Source organism: Staurois parvus, unplaced genomic scaffold (assembly GCF_062004578.1).
Source record: "Staurois parvus isolate SC_StPar_1 unplaced genomic scaffold, SC_StPar_1.0 ptg000691l, whole genome shotgun sequence".
NCBI lineage: Eukaryota > Metazoa > Chordata > Amphibia > Anura > Ranidae > Staurois > Staurois parvus.
This window is the reverse complement of record NW_028318487.1, coordinates 1135001-1150000: the sequence shown is the minus strand read 5'-3', so window position 1 is coordinate 1150000 and position 15000 is coordinate 1135001. Positions and strand designations below refer to the sequence as shown.

At 48.2% G+C, this 15000-nt stretch overlaps 18 non-coding genes across 18 annotated transcripts; 9 read left to right on the top strand and 9 right to left on the bottom strand.

Moving 5' to 3' along the window:
• Nucleotides 1-663: 663 nt before the first annotated feature.
• Nucleotides 664-736, bottom strand: TRNAR-UCG (transfer RNA arginine (anticodon UCG)). Its single transcript has one exon. It is a non-coding gene; the product is annotated as a tRNA-Arg (tRNA).
• A 274-nt stretch (nucleotides 737-1010) lies between these two features.
• Nucleotides 1011-1120, top strand: TRNAL-CAA (transfer RNA leucine (anticodon CAA)). The gene is made up of 2 exons: nucleotides 1011-1048; nucleotides 1075-1120. It is a non-coding gene; the product is annotated as a tRNA-Leu (tRNA).
• Nucleotides 1121-2333: 1213 nt separating this feature from the next.
• On the top strand, nucleotides 2334-2443 carry TRNAL-CAA (transfer RNA leucine (anticodon CAA)). Its single transcript has 2 exons — nucleotides 2334-2371; nucleotides 2398-2443. It is a non-coding gene; the product is annotated as a tRNA-Leu (tRNA).
• An 866-nt stretch (nucleotides 2444-3309) lies between these two features.
• Nucleotides 3310-3382, bottom strand: TRNAR-UCG (transfer RNA arginine (anticodon UCG)). The gene has a single exon. It is a non-coding gene; the product is annotated as a tRNA-Arg (tRNA).
• A 274-nt stretch (nucleotides 3383-3656) lies between these two features.
• Nucleotides 3657-3766, top strand: TRNAL-CAA (transfer RNA leucine (anticodon CAA)). Its single transcript has 2 exons — nucleotides 3657-3694; nucleotides 3721-3766. It is a non-coding gene; the product is annotated as a tRNA-Leu (tRNA).
• Nucleotides 3767-4632: 866 nt separating this feature from the next.
• Nucleotides 4633-4705, bottom strand: TRNAR-UCG (transfer RNA arginine (anticodon UCG)). The gene has a single exon. It is a non-coding gene; the product is annotated as a tRNA-Arg (tRNA).
• A 274-nt stretch (nucleotides 4706-4979) lies between these two features.
• TRNAL-CAA (transfer RNA leucine (anticodon CAA)) lies at nucleotides 4980-5089 on the top strand. Its single transcript has 2 exons — nucleotides 4980-5017; nucleotides 5044-5089. It is a non-coding gene; the product is annotated as a tRNA-Leu (tRNA).
• An 866-nt stretch (nucleotides 5090-5955) lies between these two features.
• TRNAR-UCG (transfer RNA arginine (anticodon UCG)) lies at nucleotides 5956-6028 on the bottom strand. The gene has a single exon. It is a non-coding gene; the product is annotated as a tRNA-Arg (tRNA).
• A 1250-nt stretch (nucleotides 6029-7278) lies between these two features.
• Nucleotides 7279-7351, bottom strand: TRNAR-UCG (transfer RNA arginine (anticodon UCG)). The gene has a single exon. It is a non-coding gene; the product is annotated as a tRNA-Arg (tRNA).
• Nucleotides 7352-7625: 274 nt separating this feature from the next.
• On the top strand, nucleotides 7626-7735 carry TRNAL-CAA (transfer RNA leucine (anticodon CAA)). The gene is made up of 2 exons: nucleotides 7626-7663; nucleotides 7690-7735. It is a non-coding gene; the product is annotated as a tRNA-Leu (tRNA).
• Nucleotides 7736-8592: 857 nt separating this feature from the next.
• On the bottom strand, nucleotides 8593-8665 carry TRNAR-UCG (transfer RNA arginine (anticodon UCG)). Its single transcript has one exon. It is a non-coding gene; the product is annotated as a tRNA-Arg (tRNA).
• A 274-nt stretch (nucleotides 8666-8939) lies between these two features.
• Nucleotides 8940-9049, top strand: TRNAL-CAA (transfer RNA leucine (anticodon CAA)). Its single transcript has 2 exons — nucleotides 8940-8977; nucleotides 9004-9049. It is a non-coding gene; the product is annotated as a tRNA-Leu (tRNA).
• An 866-nt stretch (nucleotides 9050-9915) lies between these two features.
• On the bottom strand, nucleotides 9916-9988 carry TRNAR-UCG (transfer RNA arginine (anticodon UCG)). The gene has a single exon. It is a non-coding gene; the product is annotated as a tRNA-Arg (tRNA).
• A 274-nt stretch (nucleotides 9989-10262) lies between these two features.
• TRNAL-CAA (transfer RNA leucine (anticodon CAA)) lies at nucleotides 10263-10372 on the top strand. Its single transcript has 2 exons — nucleotides 10263-10300; nucleotides 10327-10372. It is a non-coding gene; the product is annotated as a tRNA-Leu (tRNA).
• Nucleotides 10373-11585: 1213 nt separating this feature from the next.
• TRNAL-CAA (transfer RNA leucine (anticodon CAA)) lies at nucleotides 11586-11695 on the top strand. The gene is made up of 2 exons: nucleotides 11586-11623; nucleotides 11650-11695. It is a non-coding gene; the product is annotated as a tRNA-Leu (tRNA).
• Nucleotides 11696-12561: 866 nt separating this feature from the next.
• Nucleotides 12562-12634, bottom strand: TRNAR-UCG (transfer RNA arginine (anticodon UCG)). Its single transcript has one exon. It is a non-coding gene; the product is annotated as a tRNA-Arg (tRNA).
• A 1250-nt stretch (nucleotides 12635-13884) lies between these two features.
• On the bottom strand, nucleotides 13885-13957 carry TRNAR-UCG (transfer RNA arginine (anticodon UCG)). Its single transcript has one exon. It is a non-coding gene; the product is annotated as a tRNA-Arg (tRNA).
• Nucleotides 13958-14231: 274 nt separating this feature from the next.
• Nucleotides 14232-14341, top strand: TRNAL-CAA (transfer RNA leucine (anticodon CAA)). The gene is made up of 2 exons: nucleotides 14232-14269; nucleotides 14296-14341. It is a non-coding gene; the product is annotated as a tRNA-Leu (tRNA).
• The last annotated feature ends 659 nt before the right edge of the window (nucleotides 14342-15000 follow it).

The following is a 15000-nucleotide window of genomic DNA, read 5'->3' as shown; positions in this document are numbered from 1 at the left end:
CACAAAGAAGCAGATACCGGTCCTGCTGATGGCTTAAGGACCTTCCACGGCCCTGTCCAGCTCTCCTAGTTTAACTGCCTGTCTCCCGGAATCTCCTCCACGCTCGTGAGACTATGCTGGGAGACATAGCAACCCTGCTGGCAATGGCATGTATTGATGTGCCATGCTGGAGGAGTTAGACTGCCTGTGCAACCTCTGTAGGGTCCAGGGATCGCCTCATGCTACCAGTAGTGACACGGACGCTAGCCAAATGCAATACTAGTGAAAAAAGCTCTGAAAAATAAAAAGATGAGCAGGGAAAAAACTGTATGTCAGTGGCCTCCGCCTGTAAAACCATTTCTCTTTTGGGGGTCATCTCATTGTTGCCCGTCCAGTGCACCTGTTGTTGATTTCATTAACACCAAAGCAGCTGAAAGTGATTAACAAAGCCCTGTGCTACTTAACTGACCAGATCAATAGCCCTGGAGTTTCATTGACTTGATACTATACTCTGAGTAAAAAGTCTTCCTTGAATTTTTTGGAGCAGGGTTCATGAAGATCAGAGAGTTGTGAGAGCTTTGCCAGGCCATGCTGTTAAATGTGACACTTGTGCTTGGGCCAAGAATAAATGGAGTGAGAATTTCACAAGTAAGGGCCAGTGGAATTGAAGAGCAACAAAGACACCGACCACGAAGGGACTTGAACCCTCAATCTTCTGATCCGAAGTCAGACGCCTTATCCATTAGGCCACGCGGTCTGCCGCAGCTCTTGCTCAACTTTGTGGCATGCGGACTAGGCCACCGGTTAAGGTTGACCTCTGACCTTTTCCAATACTCGCTTTGCTCCAGTGGATTTGCTAGACAAGATGTGAAAATTTTGACTTGGTGCCAAGGTCATGCTTTAGGAAGGTCATTTGCAAGAGGTCCTAGGTGCACAGGGTTAATACAGCCCCTTCATGTTGCTAAGTGATTCCTAGAGCCCCACGTGTAGAGGATATTTCAAGAGGAAGGACAGGGAAGTCAGTGTCTCTTGTCAGGATGGCCGAGTGGTCTAAGGCGCCAGACTCAAGAGTTCCCTCTTCACATTGCGTGTGTGTTCTGGTCTCCAAATGGAGGCGTGGGTTCAAATCCCACTTCTGAAAATCACATTTACTTTCCTCTACAACCACCGCAACCGCTCCGCTTTTCGGGGCTACCACAGAAACAACACTGCTCAAAACAAGGAAAGGAACACTTTTAAAGCGCGTCACATCTCAATGGACACACGTGGCATGCTGGATATCTGGACTTACATGCTGGAGATCATCTTCTCTGCCTCTGCCAGTGCTCATCCTGTTCCTCCTTGCACAAAGAAGCAGATACCGCTCCTGCTGATGGCTTAAGGACCTTCCACGGCCCTGTCCAGCTCTCCTAGATTAACTGCCTGTCTCCCGGAATCTCCTCCACGCTCGTGAGACTATGCTGGGAGACATAGCAACCCTGCTGGCAATGGCATGTATTGATGTGCCATGCTGGAGGAGTTAGACTGCCTGTGCAACCTCTGTAGGGTCCAGGGATCGCCTCATGCTACCAGTAGTGACACGGACGCTAGCCAAATACAAAACTAGTGAAAAACGCTCTGAAAAATAAAAAGATGAGCAGGGAAAAAACTGTATGTCAGTGGCCTCCGCCTGTAAAACCATTTCTCTTTTGGGGGTCATCTCATTGTTGCCCGTCCAGTGCACCTGTTGTTGATTTCATTAACACCAAAGCAGCTGAAAGTGATTAACAAAGCCCTGTGCTACTTAACTGACCAGATCAATAGCCCTGGAGTTTCATTGACTTGATACTATACTCTGAGTAAAAAGTCTTCCTTGAATTTTTTGGAGCAGGGTTCATGAAGATCAGAGAGTTGTGAGAGCTTTGCCAGGCCATGCTGTTAAATGTGACACTTGTGCTTGGGCCAAGAATAAATGGAGTGAGAATTTCACAAGTAAGGGCCAGTGGAATTGAAGAGCAACAAAGACACCGACCACGAAGGGACTTGAACCCTCAATCTTCTGATCTGAAGTCAGACGCCTTATCCATTAGGCCACGCGGTCTGCCGCAGCTCTTGCTCAACTTTGTGGCATGCGGACTAGGCCACCGGTTAAGGTTGACCTCTGACCTTTTCCAATACTCGCTTTGCTCCAGTGGATTTGCTAGACAAGATGTGAAAAGTTTGACTTGGTGCCAAGGTCATGCTTTAGGAAGGTCATTTGCAAGAGGTCCTAGGTGCACAGGGTTAATACAGCCCCTTCATGTTGCTAAGTGATTCCTAGAGCCCCACGTGTAGAGGATATTTCAAGAGGAAGGACAGGGAAGTCAGTGTCTCTTGTCAGGATGGCCGAGTGGTCTAAGGCGCCAGACTCAAGAGTTCCCTCTTCACATTGCGTGTGTGTTCTGGTCTCCAAATGGAGGCGTGGGTTCAAATCCCACTTCTGATAATCACATTTACTTTCCTCTACAACCACCGCAACCGCTCAGCTTTTCGGGGCTACCACAGAAACAACACTGCTCAAAACAAGGAAAGGAACACTTTTAAAGCATGTCACATCTCAATGGACAAACGTGGCATGCTGGATATCTGGACTTACATGCTGGAGATCATCTTCTCTGCCTCTGCCAGTGCTCATCCTGTTCCTCCTTGCACAAAGAAGCAGATACCGGTCCTGCTGATGGCTTAAGGACCTTCCACGGCCCTGTCCAGCTCTCCTAGATTAACTGTCTGTCTCCCGGAATCTCCTCCACGCTCGTGAGACTATGCTGGGAGACATAGCAACCCTGCTGGCAATGGCATGTATTGATGTGCCATGCTGGAGCAGGTAGACTGCCTGTGCAACCTCTGTAGGGTCCAGGGATCGCCTCATGCTACCAGTAGTGACACGGACGCTAGCCAAATGCAAAACTAGTGAAAAACGCTCTGAAAAATAAAAAGATGAGCAGGGAAAAAACTGTATGTCAGTGGCCTCCGCCTGTAAAACCATTTCTCTTTTGGGGGTCATCTCATTGTTGCCCGTCCAGTGCACCTGTTGTTGATTTCATTAACACCAAAGCAGCTGAAAGTGATTAACAAAGCCCTGTGCTACTTAACTGACCAGATCAATAGCCCTGGAGTTTCATTGACTTGATACTATACTCTGAGTAAAAAGTCTTCCTTGAATTTTTTGGAGCAGGGTTCATGAAGATCAGAGAGTTGTGAGAGCTTTGCCAGGCCATGCTGTTAAATGTGACACTTGTGCTTGGGCCAAGAATAAATGGAGTGAGAATTTCACAAGTAAGGGCCAGTGGAATTGAAGAGCAACAAAGACACCGACCACGAAGGGACTTGAACCCTCAATCTTCTGATCCGAAGTCAGACGCCTTATCCATTAGGCCACGCGGTCTGCCACAGCTCTTGCTCAACTTTGTGGCATGCGGACTAGGCCACCGGTTAAGGTTGACCTCTGACCTTTTCCAATACTCGCTTTGCTCCAGTGGATTTGCTAGACAAGATGTGAAAAGTTTGACTTGGTGCCAAGGTCATGCTTTAGGAAGGTCATTTGCAAGAGGTCCTAGGTGCACAGGGTTAATACAGCCCCTTCATGTTGCTAAGTGATTCCTAGAGCCCCACGTGTAGAGGACATTTCAAGAGGAAGGACAGGGAAGTTGGTGTCTCTTGTCAGGATGGCCGAGTGGTCTAAGGCGCCAGACTCAAGAGTTCCCTCTTCACATTGCGTGTGTGTTCTGGTCTCCAAATGGAGGCGTGGGTTCAAATCCCACTTCTGACAATCGCATTTACTTTCCTCTACAACCACCGCAACCGCTCAGCTTTTCGGGGCTACCACAGAAACAACACTGCTCAAAACAAGGAAAGGAACACTTTTAAAGCACGTCACATCTCAATGGACAAACGTGGCATGCTGGATATCTGGACTTACATGCTGGAGATCATCTTCTCTGCCTCTGCCAGTGCTCATCCTGTTCCTCCTTGCACAAAGAAGCAGATACCGGTCCTGCTGATGGCTTAAGGACCTTCCACGGCCCTGTCCAGCTCTCCTAGATTAACTGCCTTTCTCCCGGAATCTCCTCCACGCTCGTGAGACTATGCTGGGAGACATAGCAACCCTGCTGGCAATGGCATGTATTGATGTGCCATGCTGGAGGAGTTAGACTGCCTGTGCAACCTCTGTAGGGTCCAGGGATCGCCTCATGCTACCAGTAGTGACACGGACGCTAGCCAAATGCAAAACTAGTGAAAAACGCTCTGAAAAATAAAAAGATGAGCAGGGAAAAAACTGTATGTCAGTGGCCTCCGCCTGTAAAACCATTTCTCTTTTGGGGGTCATCTCATTGTTGCCCGTCCAGTGCACCTGTTGTTGATTTCATTAACACCAAAGCAGCTGAAAGTGATTAACAAAGCCCTGTGCTACTTAACTGACCAGATCAATAGCCCTGGAGTTTCATTGACTTCATACTATACTCTGAGTAAAAAGTCTTCCTTGAATTTTTTGGAGCAGGGTTCATGAAGATCAGAGAGTTGTGAGAGCTTTGCCAGGCCATGCTGTTAAATGTGACACTTGTGCTTGGGCCAAGAATAAATGGAGTGAGAATTTCACAAGTAAGGGCCAGTGGAATTGAAGAGCAACAAAGACAATGACCACGAAGGGACTTGAACCCTTAAACTTCTGATCCGAAGTCAGACGCTTTATCCATTAGGCCACGCGGTCTGCCGCAGCTCTTGCTCAACTTTGTGGCATGCGGACTAGGCCACCGGTTAAGGTTGACCTCTGACCTTTTCCAATACTCGCTTTGCTCCAGTGGATTTGCTAGACAAGATGTGAAAAGTTTGACTTGGTGCCAAGGTCATGCTTTAGGAAGGTCATTTGCAAGAGGTCCTAGGTGCACAGGGTTAATACAGCCCCTTCATGTTGCTAAGTGATTCCTAGAGCCCCACGTGTAGAGGACATTTCAACAGGAAGGACAGGGAAGTCAGTGTCTCTTGTCAGGATGGCCGAGTGGTCTAAGGCGCCAGACTCAAGAGTTCCCTCTTCACATTGCGTGTGTGTTCTGGTCTCCAAATGGAGGCGTGGGTTCAAATCCCACTTCTGACAATCGCATTTACTTTCCTCTACAACCACCGCAACCGCTCAGCTTTTCGGGGCTACCACAGAAACAACACTGCTCAAAACAAGGAAAGGAACACTTTTAAAGCACGTCACATCTCAATGGACAAACGTGGCATGCTGGATATCTGGACTTACATGCTGGAGATCATCTTCTCTGCCTCTGCCAGTGCTCATCCTGTTCCTCCTTGCACAAAGAAGCAGATACCGGTCCTGCTGATGGCTTAAGGACCTTCCACGGCCCTGTCCAGCTCTCCTAGATTAACTGCCTTTCTCCCGGAATCTCCTCCACGCTCGTGAGACTATGCTGGGAGACATAGCAACCCTGCTGGCAATGGCATGTATTGATGTGCCATGCTGGAGGAGTTAGACTGCCTGTGCAACCTCTGTAGGGTCCAGGGATCGCCTCATGCTACCAGTAGTGACACGGACGCTAGCCAAATGCAAAACTAGTGAAAAACGCTCTGAAAAATAAAAAGATGAGCAGGGAAAAAACTGTATGTCAGTGGCCTCCGCCTGTAAAACCATTTCTCTTTTGGGGGTCATCTCATTGTTGCCCGTCCAGTGCACCTGTTGTTGATTTCATTAACACCAAAGCAGCTGAAAGTGATTAACAAAGCCCTGTGCTACTTAACTGACCAGATCAATAGCCCTGGAGTTTCATTGACTTGATACTATACTCTGAGTAAAAAGTCTTCCTTGAATTTTTTGGAGCAGGGTTCATGAAGATCAGAGAGTTGTGAGAGCTTTGCCAGGCCATGCTGTTAAATGTGACACTTGTGCTTGGGCCAAGAATAAATGGAGTGAGAATTTCACAAGTAAGGGCCAGTGGAATTGAAGAGCAACAAAGACACCGACCACGAAGGGACTTGAACCCTCAATCTTCTGATGCGAAGTCAGACGCCTTATCCATTAGGCCACGCGGTCTGCCGCAGCTCTTGCTCAACTTTGTGGCATGCGGACTAGGCCACCGGTTAAGGTTGACCTCTGACCTTTTCCAATACTCGCTTTGCTCCAGTGGATTTGCTAGACAAGATGTGAAAAGTTTGACTTGGTGCCAAGGTCATGCTTTAGGAAGGTCATTTGCAAGAGGTCCTAGGTGCACAGGGTTAATACAGCCCCTTCATGTTGCTAAGTGATTCCTAGAGCCCCACGTGTAGAGGACATTTCAAGAGGAAGGACAGGGAAGTTGGTGTCTCTTTTCAGGATGGCCGAGTGGTCTAAGGCGCCAGACTCAAGAGTTCCCTCTTCACATTGCGTGTGTGTTCTGGTCTCCAAATGGAGGTGTGGGTTCAAATCCCACTTCTGACAATCACATTTACTTTCCTCTACAACCACCGCAACCGCTCAGCTTTTCGGGGCTACCACAGAAACAACACTGCTCAAAACAAGGAAAGGAACACTTTTAAAGCACGTCACATCTCAATGGACAAACGTGGCATGCTGGATATCTGGACTTACATGCTGGAGATCATCTTCTCTGCCTCTGCCAGTGCTCATCCTGTTCCTCCTTGCACAAAGAAGCAGATACCGCTCCTGCTGATGGCTTAAGGACCTTCCACGGCCCTGTCCAGCTCTCCTAGATTAACTGCCTGTCTCCCGGAATCTCCTCCACGCTCGTGAGACTATGCTGGGAGACATAGCAACCCTGCTGGCAATGGCATGTATTGATGTGCCATGCTGGAGGAGTTAGACTGCCTGTGCAACCTCTGTAGGGTCCAGGGATCGCCTCATGCTACCATTAGTGACACGGACGCTAGCCAAATGCAAAACTAGTGAAAAACGCTCTGAAAAATAAAAAGATGAGCAGGGAAAAAACTGTATGTCAGTGGCCTCCGCCTGTAAAACCATTTCTCTTTTGGGGGTCATCTCATTGTTGCCCGTCCAGTGCACCTGTTGTTGATTTCATTAACACCAAAGCAGCTGAAAGTGATTAACAAAGCCCTGTGCTACTTAACTGACCAGATCAATAGCCCTGGAGTTTCATTGACTTGATACTATACTCTGAGTAAAAAGTCTTCCTTGAATTTTTTGGAGCAGGGTTCATGAAGATCAGAGAGTTGTGAGAGCTTTGCCAGGCCATGCTGTTAAATGTGACACTTGTGCTTGGGCCAAGAATAAATGGAGTGAGAATTTCACAAGTAAGGGCCAGTGGAATTGAAGAGCAACAAAGACACCGACCACGAAGGGACTTGAACCCTCAATCTTCTGATCCGAAGTCAGACGCCTTATCCATTAGGCCACGCGGTCTGCTGCAGCTCTTGCTCAACTTTGTGGCATGCGGACTAGGCCACCGGTTAAGGTTGACCTCTGACCTTTTCCAATACTCGCTTTGCTCCAGTGGATTTGCTAGACAAGATGTGAAAAGTTTGACTTGGTGCCAAGGTCATGCTTTAGGAAGGTCATTTGCAAGAGGTCCTAGGTGCACAGGGTTAATACAGCCCCTTCATGTTGCTAAGTGATTCCTAGAGCCCCACGTGTAGAGGACATTTCAAGAGGAAGGACAGGGAAGTCAGTGTCTCTTGTCAGGATGGCCGAGTGGTCTAAGGCGCCAGACTCAAGAGTTCCCTCTTCACATTGCGTGTGTGTTCTGGTCTCCAAATGGAGGCGTGGGTTCAAATCCCACTTCTGACAATCAAATTTACTTTCCTCTACAACCGCTCAGCTTTTTGGGGCTACCACAGAAGCAACACTGCTCAAAACAAGGAAAGGAACACTTTTAAAGCACGTCACATCTCAATGGACAAACGTGGCATGCTGGATATCTGGACTTACATGCTGGAGATCATCTTCTCTGCCTCTGCCAGTGCTCATCCTGTTCCTCCTTGCACAAAGAAGCAGATACCGGTCCTGCTGATGGCTTAAGGACCTTCCACGGCCCTGTCCAGCTCTCCTAGTTTAACTGCCTGTCTCCCGGAATCTCCTCCACGCTCGTGAGACTATGCTGGGAGACATAGCAACCCTGCTGGCAATGGCATGTATTGATGTGCCATGCTGGAGGAGTTAGACTGCCTGTGCAACCTCTGTAGGGTCCAGGGATCGCCTCATGCTACCAGTAGTGACACGGACGCTAGCCAAATGCAATACTAGTGAAAAAAGCTCTGAAAAATAAAAAGATGAGCAGGGAAAAAACTGTATGTCAGTGGCCTCCGCCTGTAAAACCATTTCTCTTTTGGGGGTCATCTCATTGTTGCCCGTCCAGTGCACCTGTTGTTGATTTCATTAACACCAAAGCAGCTGAAAGTGATTAACAAAGCCCTGTGCTACTTAACTGACCAGATCAATAGCCCTGGAGTTTCATTGACTTGATACTATACTCTGAGTAAAAAGTCTTCCTTGAATTTTTTGGAGCAGGGTTCATGAAGATCAGAGAGTTGTGAGAGCTTTGCCAGGCCATGCTGTTAAATGTGACACTTGTGCTTGGGCCAAGAATAAATGGAGTGAGAATTTCACAAGTAAGGGCCAGTGGAATTGAAGAGCAACAAAGACACCGACCACGAAGGGACTTGAACCCTCAATCTTCTGATCCGAAGTCAGACGCCTTATCCATTAGGCCACGCGGTCTGCCGCAGCTCTTGCTCAACTTTGTGGCATGCGGACTAGGCCACCGGTTAAGGTTGACCTCTGACCTTTTCCAATACTCGCTTTGCTCCAGTGGATTTGCTAGACAAGATGTGAAAAGTTTGACTTGGTGCCAAGGTCATGCTTTAGGAAGGTCATTTGCAAGAGGTCCTAGGTGCACAGGGTTAATACAGCCCCTTCATGTTGCTAAGTGATTCCTAGAGCCCCACGTGTAGAGGACATTTCAAGAGGAAGGACAGGGAAGTCAGTGTCTCTTGTCAGGATGGCCGAGTGGTCTAAGGCGCCAGACTCAAGAGTTCCCTCTTCACATTGCGTGTGTGTTCTGGTCTCCAAATGGAGGCGTGGGTTCAAATCCCACTTCTGACAATCACATTTACTTTCCTCTACAACCACCGCAACTGCTCAGCTTTTTGGGGCTACCACAGAAACAACACTGCTCAAAACAAGGAAAGGAACACTTTTAAAGCACGTCACATCTCAATGGACAAACGTGGCATGCTGGATATCTGGACTTACATGCTGGAGATCATCTTCTCTGCCTCTGCCAGTGCTCATCCTGTTCCTCCTTGCACAAAGAAGCAGATACCGGTCCTGCTGATGGCTTAAGGACCTTCCACGGCCCTGTCCAGCTCTCCTAGATTAACTGCCTGTCTCCCGGAATCTCCTCCACGCTCGTGAGACTATGCTGGGAGACATAGCAACCCTGCTGGCAATGGCATGTATTGATGTGCCATGCTGGAGGAGTTAGACTGCCTGTGCAACCTCTGTAGGGTCCAGGGATCGCCTCATGCTACCAGTAGTGACACGGACGCTAGCCAAATGCAAAACTAGAGAAAAACGCTCTGAAAAATAAAAAGATGAACAGGGAAAAAACTGTATGTCAGTGGCCTCCGCCTGTAAAACCATTTCTCTTTTGGGGGTCATCTCATTGTTGCCCGTCCAGTGCACCTGTTGTTGATTTCATTAACACCAAAGCAGCTGAAAGTGATTAACAAAGCCCTGTGCTACTTAACTGACCAGATCAATAGCCCTGGAGTTTCATTGACTTGATACTATACTCTGAGTAAAAAGTCTTCCTTGAATTTTTTGGAGCAGGGTTCATGAAGATCAGAGAGTTGTGAGAGCTTTGCCAGGCCATGCTGTTAAATGTGACACTTGTGCTTGGGCCAAGAATAAATGGAGTGAGAATTTCACAAGTAAGGGCCAGTGGAATTGAAGAGCAACAAAGACACCGACCATGAAGGGACTTGAACCCTCAATCTTCTGATCCGAAGTCAGACGCCTTATCCATTAGGCCACGCGGTCTGCCGCAGCTCTTGCTCAACTTTGTGGCATGCGGACTAGGCCACCGGTTAAGGTTGACCTCTGACCTTTTCCAATACTCGCTTTGCTCCAGTGGATTTGCTAGACAAGATGTGAAAAGTTTGACTTGGTGCCAAGGTCATGCTTTAGGAAGGTCATTTGCAAGAGGTCCTAGGTGCACAGGGTTAATACAGCCCCTTCATGTTGCTAAGTGATTCCTAGAGCCCCACGTGTAGAGGACATTTCAAGAGGAAGGACAGGGAAGTCAGTGTCTCTTGTCAGGATGGCCGAGTGGTCTAAGGCGCCAGACTCAAGAGTTCCCTCTTCACATTGCGTGTGTGTTCTGGTCTCCAAATGGAGGCGTGGGTTCAAATCCCACTTCTGACAATCACATTTACTTTCCTCTACAACCACCGCAACCGCTCAGCTTTTCGGGGCTACCACAGAAACAACACTGCTCAAAACAAGGAAAGGAACACTTTTAAAGCACGTCACATCTCAATGGACAAACGTGGCATGCTGGATATCTGGACTTGCATGCTGGAGATCATCTTCTCTGCCTCTGCCAGTGCTCATCCTGTTCCTCCTTGCACAAAGAAGCAGATACCGGTCCTGCTGATGGCTTAAGGACCTTCCACGGCCCTCTCCAGCTCTCCTAGATTAACTGCCTTTCTCCCGGAATCTCCTCCTAGCTCGTGAGACTATGCTGGGAGACATAGCAACCCTGCTGGCAATGGCATGTATTGATGTGCCATGCTGGAGGAGTTAGACTGCCTGTGCAACCTCTGTAGGGTCCAGGGATCGCCTCATGCTACCAGTAGTGACACGGACGCTAGCCAAATACAAAACTAGTGAAAAACGCTCTGAAAAATAAAAAGATGAGCAGGGAAAAAACTGTATGTCAGTGGCCTCCGCCTGTAAAACCATTTCTCTTTTGGGGGTCATCTCATTGTTGCCCGTCCAGTGCACCTGTTGTTGATTTCATTAACACCAAAGCAGCTGAAAGTGATTAACAAAGCCCTGTGCTACTTAACTGACCAGATCAATAGCCCTGGAGTTTCATTGACTTGATACTATACTCTGAGTAAAAAGTCTTCCTTGAATTTTTTGGAGCAGGGTTCATGAAGATCAGAGAGTTGTGAGAGCTTTGCCAGGCCATGCTGTTAAATGTGACACTTGTGCTTGGGCCAAGAATAAATGGAGTGAGAATTTCACAAGTAAGGGCCAGTGGAATTGAAGAGCAACAAAGACACCGACCACGAAGGGACTTGAACCCTCAATCTTCTGATCTGAAGTCAGACGCCTTATCCATTAGGCCACGCGGTCTGCCGCAGCTCTTGCTCAACTTTGTGGCATGCGGACTAGGCCACCGGTTAAGGTTGACCTCTGACCTTTTCCAATACTCGCTTTGCTCCAGTGGATTTGCTAGACAAGATGTGAAAAGTTTGACTTGGTGCCAAGGTCATGCTTTAGGAAGGTCATTTGCAAGAGGTCCTAGGTGCACAGGGTTAATACAGCCCCTTCATGTTGCTAAGTGATTCCTAGAGCCCCACGTGTAGAGGATATTTCAAGAGGAAGGACAGGGAAGTCAGTGTCTCTTGTCAGGATGGCCGAGTGGTCTAAGGCGCCAGACTCAAGAGTTCCCTCTTCACATTGCGTGTGTGTTCTGGTCTCCAAATGGAGGCGTGGGTTCAAATCCCACTTCTGACAATCGCATTTACTTTCCTCTACAACCACCGCAACCGCTCAGCTTTTCGGGGCTACCACAGAAACAACACTGCTCAAAACAAGGAAAGGAACACTTTTAAAGCACGTCACATCTCAATGGACAAACGTGGCATGCTGGATATCTGGACTTACATGCTGGAGATCATCTTCTCTGCCTCTGCCAGTGCTCATCCTGTTCCTCCTTGCACAAAGAAGCAGATACCGGTCCTGCTGATGGCTTAAGGACCTTCCACGGCCCTGTCCAGCTCTCCTAGATTAACTGCCTTTCTCCCGGAATCTCCTCCACGCTCGTGAGACTATGCTGGGAGACATAGCAACCCTGCTGGCAATGGCATGTATTGATGTGCCATGCTGGAGGAGTTAGACTGCCTGTGCAACCTCTGTAGGGTCCAGGGATCGCCTCATGCTACCAGTAGTGACACGGACGCTAGCCAAATGCAAAACTAGTGAAAAACGCTCTGAAAAATAAAAAGATGAGCAGGGAAAAAACTGTATGTCAGTGGCCTCCGCCTGTAAAACCATTTCTCTTTTGGGGGTCATCTCATTGTTGCCCGTCCAGTGCACCTGTTGTTGATTTCATTAACACCAAAGCAGCTGAAAGTGATTAACAAAGCCCTGTGCTACTTAACTGACCAGATCAATAGCCCTGGAGTTTCATTGACTTGATACTATACTCTGAGTAAAAAGTCTTCCTTGAATTTTTTGGAGCAGGGTTCATGAAGATCAGAGAGTTGTGAGAGCTTTGCCAGGCCATGCTGTTAAATGTGACACTTGTGCTTGGGCCAAGAATAAATGGAGTGAGAATTTCACAAGTAAGGGCCAGTGGAATTGAAGAGCAACAAAGACACCGACCACGAAGGGACTTGAACCCTCAATCTTCTGATGCGAAGTCAGACGCCTTATCCATTAGGCCACGCGGTCTGCCGCAGCTCTTGCTCAACTTTGTGGCATGCGGACTAGGCCACCGGTTAAGGTTGACCTCTGACCTTTTCCAATACTCGCTTTGCTCCAGTGGATTTGCTAGACAAGATGTGAAAAGTTTGACTTGGTGCCAAGGTCATGCTTTAGGAAGGTCATTTGCAAGAGGTCCTAGGTGCACAGGGTTAATACAGCCCCTTCATGTTGCTAAGTGATTCCTAGAGCCCCACGTGTAGAGGACATTTCAAGAGGAAGGACAGGGAAGTTGGTGTCTCTTTTCAGGATGGCCGAGTGGTCTAAGGCGCCAGACTCAAGAGTTCCCTCTTCACATTGCGTGTGTGTTCTGGTCTCCAAATGGAGGTGTGGGTTCAAATCCCACTTCTGACAATCACATTTACTTTCCTCTACAACCACCGCAACCGCTCAGCTTTTCGGGGCTACCACAGAAACAACACTGCTCAAAACAAGGAAAGGAACACTTTTAAAGCACGTCACATCTCAATGGACAAACGTGGCATGCTGGATATCTGGACTTACATGCTGGAGATCATCTTCTCTGCCTCTGCCAGTGCTCATCCTGTTCCTCCTTGCACAAAGAAGCAGATACCGCTCCTGCTGATGGCTTAAGGACCTTCCACGGCCCTGTCCAGCTCTCCTAGATTAACTGCCTTTCTCCCGGAATCTCCTCCACGCTCGTGAGACTATGCTGGGAGACATAGCAACCCTGCTGGCAATGGCATGTATTGATGTGCCATGCTGGAGGAGTTAGACTGCCTGTGCAACCTCTGTAGGGTCCAGGGATCGCCTCATGCTACCAGTAGTGACACGGACGCTAGCCAAATGCAAAACTAGTGAAAAACGCTCTGAAAAATAAAAAGATGAGCAGGGAAAAAACTGTATGTCAGTGGCCTCCGCCTGTAAAACCATTTCTCTTTTGGGGGTCATCTCATTGTTGCCCGTCCAGTGCACCTGTTGTTGATTTCATTAACACCAAAGCAGCTGAAAGTGATTAACAAAGCCCTGTGCTACTTAACTGACCAGATCAATAGCCCTGGAGTTTCATTGACTTCATACTATACTCTGAGTAAAAAGTCTTCCTTGAATTTTTTGGAGCAGGGTTCATGAAGATCAGAGAGTTGTGAGAGCTTTGCCAGGCCATGCTGTTAAATGTGACACTTGTGCTTGGGCCAAGAATAAATGGAGTGAGAATTTCACAAGTAAGGGCCAGTGGAATTGAAGAGCAACAAAGACAATGACCACGAAGGGACTTGAACCCTTAAACTTCTGATCCGAAGTCAGACGCTTTATCCATTAGGCCACGCGGTCTGCCGCAGCTCTTGCTCAACTTTGTGGCATGCGGACTAGGCCACCGGTTAAGGTTGACCTCTGACCTTTTCCAATACTCGCTTTGCTCCAGTGGATTTGCTAGACAAGATGTGAAAAGTTTGACTTGGTGCCAAGGTCATGCTTTAGGAAGGTCATTTGCAAGAGGTCCTAGGTGCACAGGGTTAATACAGCCCCTTCATGTTGCTAAGTGATTCCTAGAGCCCCACGTGTAGAGGACATTTCAACAGGAAGGACAGGGAAGTCAGTGTCTCTTGTCAGGATGGCCGAGTGGTCTAAGGCGCCAGACTCAAGAGTTCCCTCTTCACATTGCGTGTGTGTTCTGGTCTCCAAATGGAGGCGTGGGTTCAAATCCCACTTCTGACAATCGCATTTACTTTCCTCTACAACCACCGCAACCGCTCAGCTTTTCGGGGCTACCACAGAAACAACACTGCTCAAAACAAGGAAAGGAACACTTTTAAAGCACGTCACATCTCAATGGACAAACGTGGCATGCTGGATATCTGGACTTACATGCTGGAGATCATCTTCTCTGCCTCTGCCAGTGCTCATCCTGTTCCTCCTTGCACAAAGAAGCAGATACCGGTCCTGCTGATGGCTTAAGGACCTTCCACGGCCCTGTCCAGCTCTCCTAGATTAACTGCCTTTCTCCCGGAATCTCCTCCACGCTCGTGAGACTATGCTGGGAGACATAGCAACCCTGCTGGCAATGGCATGTATTGATGTGCCATGCTGGAGGAGTTAGACTGCCTGTGCAACCTCTGTAGGGTCCAGGGATCGCCTCATGCTACCAGTAGTGACACGGACGCTAGCCAAATGCAAAACTAGTGAAAAACGCTCTGAAAAATAAAAAGATGAGCAGGGAAAAAACTGTATGTCAGTGGCCTCCGCCTGTAAAACCATTTCTCTTTTGGGGGTCATCTCATTGTTGCCCGTCCAGTGCACCTGTTGTTGATTTCATTAACACCAAAGCAGCTGAAAGTGATTAACAAAGCCCTGTGCTACTTAACTGACCAGATCAA